General features: G+C 33.9%; 1 long non-coding RNA gene across 2 annotated transcripts; it reads left to right on the forward strand.

The window, feature by feature from the left end:
• The first annotated feature begins 447 nt into the window (after nt 1-447).
• Nucleotides 448-3235, forward strand: LOC136797514 (uncharacterized). 2 transcript variants are annotated; one of them, XR_010845261.1, is made up of 3 exons: nt 448-531; nt 2542-2642; nt 2971-3235. It is a non-coding gene; the product is annotated as an uncharacterized lncRNA (long non-coding RNA). The 2 variants fall into 2 exon arrangements; XR_010845262.1 differs by lacking the exon at nt 448-531 and adding an exon at nt 2073-2113.
• The last annotated feature ends 885 nt before the right edge of the window (nt 3236-4120 follow it).

The raw sequence follows: 4120 nt of genomic DNA on the forward strand, positions 1-4120 counted from the left end.
TAAAGCAAAAATTTCGACGTTCGTATTTCGACGTCTTTTTCAACTTCTCGAAAGATGAACTTCTCTTGGTTTTTTATGTTGCTGAAAGAAGGACGCGCCAAAACGTTTACGAACCAAAGTCCGCACTGATGATTACCGGGGATCAAATAGACTATTTGAAGCATACTTTTTGACGTTTAAAACACAAGAAGATACTAAACTATCTAAATTTCTTGTAAAATGAAATAATTCTAAGTGTATTACATACACAGTTTATGGTTAAATACTGTAAATATAATATCCACATCATTGGAAGTACTTTTGCAAACCCCCGGAAAAAAACTTAGATTATTTTCGAATGTTATGATTTATGATTGCCGGCAAAATTTCTTTTTGTATAATTTTGAAACTGGAAGCTGTGGACTGGTAGAGTGGATGGTGGAAGGCAGTGTGTGTGTGATGAGGAAGACAGCAAACCAAAGTAAAGCCAAAATGCAGTGCAAATGGAAACTTTATTCTAAAGATATGAAATGGGAATCAAAAGATGCTAAGGTGAGCTCCTTTTTTATATATTTCTAATTATCAACCACACTTCAATCATATACTTTTTGTGTCCAGTCTGGCTGGAGACAAAAAGTATGATTAAAGTGTGATACACATGGCTACACCACAGCTTTTCAAAGCTATGGGCAGTTCCAGTTATAGTCTGTTAACCCCCAGTGGACGATGTGGATTTTCCACAACAATTTACTTTTGAAAAACTTCAGGGTATTAGCCTCCCAGGGGGAGGCACTAGTGAGGCACTTAGGCAAAATTGGGTATGTGTCGCTGCTGGTGACAGGGTCCCATTTTTAGGCTCTAAGCCATCAGATGGCTGACCAATTAAATCAGAAAAATTTCAAAACAAATGAACTACGCAGCTCTGCTAGTAGTAGTACTCTACCATTTTTGTTTTGATTTAATGTTGTATTTTAGTGACCAACCAGCCAGGTCAATCATTCGAGAGCTATGCATGTTAGCCTCCACTGATGCAAGTTGCCCAATCTCACGGTATATGACAGGTTCCCAAAAATTTAGATTTTTGACTATTTTGGACAATCTTCAGGGTGAAAATGGGAAAAATTTTCAATTTTTTGTTCTGACAGAGTCCCAATTTTGCCGAAAATTCATATCTGACAGGGTCCACTTTTCAAACTCCAACGGCACATCCCTGTCGGCTGTCTAGATCAGTGCCCCACCCCCTAGGTGAAAGCCTCCTTTTCAAAAGTTTTCCACCAAGGACGTTTTAATACCAATTTTTTTCTATTATAATGTGTAATGTATATACAGGAATTCTTCTTGATAATCAACCAAGTAGGGGGTCAAGCAGCTAGTACGAGTGAGTACGAGACATGTCATCTAAATGCCTTTTCGTAAGAAGCTGGTAACATCATCACACATATCGTGAGTGGTCCTAAATCTGACAGCCCTGCCTAAATCTGACGTGGTCTTTCAAAGATACAAACTAAAATGAAAACAAATTTTTTTGCTGTGACACAATGAAGATACCAACAAAGTGTCAACTAAACTGAGAGATTATATATAGTAATTACTTTTACAACTCACACTTTTTAATTACATTATTGACATCTTACATTTGGCTAAAGCTTCAGATGCATCTGGCTGGACTTAGAATTTTTTTCAAGTTGAATAGTGACCAAAGAGGGTCTCGAACCAGGAACATATAGGTTTCGAAACCATTGCCCTATCCACTAGGCCAAGCCAGCTGCCGAAACTTACTTATTATAAAATAATATCTGGTCCCTCTAGAACCTTGGAATTTTTTCATCTTTCAATAGGAGATTACAACATTTTAGGAAATATTTTTTAGATAATAAATTGCTCTGACTAACTGCTTGATCCCCCTGGACCAAAGCTGGTCACTTTGTTTTAACTAGTTGTCTTTCCATTTTCAGGAGATAAAATAAAAGTTGGTTGGTTGGAATGCAAGCTGTGAGATCATTTTATTTTGGAAAATTCTTATTCTGACTTCCCTGTTAGAATTAATGAAGATTTTGTCATAACATATGGTTGAAGTAAAAAATGATGTTAAATTAAACTCAACGTGGAATAACAAATGATAACATAGCTGAAGGTAGGCCTTTTAGACATAGTTTTTTAGTCTAAAAACAAAGAAATGTTGACGTTTTTGTTTTTGCTATGGAACTGAAAAAGATGACATGATTAAATACACATTTTTTAATAAGCAACTCCAATTTTCTGGTCAGGCCTAGGGTTACTTAGCATTCTGGTCCATTTTCTGAAAAAATTGCTTTGAATACCCCTAATATTATACCATATTTATGTGTATTGGGTCAAAGGGCTAAAGTTTGCCATGGTTAGATCATCTAAAACAGCTGTCACTTTTCGAGATAGTGGGAAAAAACTGACAAATTTGAGGCCTCAAGCCTTAGCAGCCTGATTGCTTATAAAAAATGTGTAGAGCAGGGAAATTACTTTTTAAACTCTGAGGTGGCAAGATTTACAGTGTGTCAAATTTTCATAAAGCTTTCATGTTTATAGGATACATTGAATGTGTGTCGACATTGAGTCATTGAAGTTTTGGGGATTTCATTGAAAATAGATTCATTTTATCCATTGAACAAGGAACAAAATACAACACGGTAAGTATTTTTTGTAATATAATTCAGTAATACAAGACTATTGATGATACTATTCCATTGTGCATCAAAAGAAGCTAAAATTTTGTTACAGTACACAAAGTCTTGACCTAAGTTCAAAATATTTTTGAAAATAGGTTTTTGTAACCTTTTTTAGAACTCTTTAAAAATAGAAACAATCTGAATAATTTGTCTTACTAAAGGGTCTTTCTACTATAGTCTACTGAAAGCTGTAAATAACTTATCAACAATTTTACAAACCTCTTTTAGTTATACACCGTTTTGTATGCCTGGATTTCAATACTGATTCAATTTCTATTTGTTTTTTTAGGGTCATGACGTAAGGACAGTTACTGGCTGATTTTGAAATGCACTTGAAAAACGATGCTGCAAAACAAAAATGTATGTTGCTGCCATGCAATCAAGATATTTATATGCTTCATGTGGTAGTTCGTTTCAACTTCGAAAATAATAACTTGGTAATATTTTCATTGCAATAATTGGTTGCTGAATGATAGAAGGTATTCTTGTACTCTTTAATGCTTTAATTGTAAGAGTCAATCTGTACCATCTTCAAGGGATTGACAATACTGTACCATCACTGTTGTATAGCACAATAACCTCAGTCTAATAAGTGAACAACTAAACTGAGGACTGGAGTGAGATTGTAGGTCATATTTTTGGAAAATATCACCGTAATATAATTTTATAAGACCCTCTCCCATTTTATGAATTTTTTCTGAATAGGGCTTAAAAACCTTCATTTTTGACCACTCTAGGTCCCAAGTATATTATAAATTATGATAAAATATTGCAAAATCTAATAAAAGTGGGGGTCTGAATAACAAGGTGGAAAAATTTCGGTCTGGTTCAGATTTATGCTTATTTTACTGTGTAGATTTTTCGTTGGATAATGTGTTTAAGGTTTGAAAATATTCTTCAAAAGCATTCAAAAATATCCCAGAATATGTTAAATTGAGAAAATGGAGAGACTTTTGGTTTACCCCTGAAATTAATTTTGTCAAAATGTCGAAGTCCACAAATTTTTTTAAAAAATTACAAAGTAGGTGGGACGGTTATTCAGACTAGGGCATTTTGGGAAAATCATCTTAATATCAGTTTTTAATAATGACTTGTACTTTATGGTTTTTCTACCCTCCCCTATAATTGAGCACAAAAGAGTTTATTTGGCATAGCTTTCATTATTCATAGTGTCATCTTTTAGAGTGATTTGCATAATTTTTTAATTTATTATACAGTATTTTTATATTTTTCATATTTTTTACTTCATTACTTTTTATATTTATAATACCGGCTAATACCCTCAGGCGCCCAAATCTTCCCTAAAACCCCACCGCCCATAATTTTGTTCCACCATTCGCCCATTCAAGAAACTTTTTGACTTTTTTCTAGGAATTTTGACTTACCACTCGGATTCGAGAGTCTTGTTTTAATTATCAAAGAAATATTAGAAATAGTTT

This window comes from Clytia hemisphaerica, unplaced genomic scaffold (assembly GCF_902728285.1).
Source record: "Clytia hemisphaerica strain Z4C2 unplaced genomic scaffold, Clytia hemisphaerica genome assembly, whole genome shotgun sequence".
NCBI lineage: Eukaryota > Metazoa > Cnidaria > Hydrozoa > Leptothecata > Clytiidae > Clytia > Clytia hemisphaerica.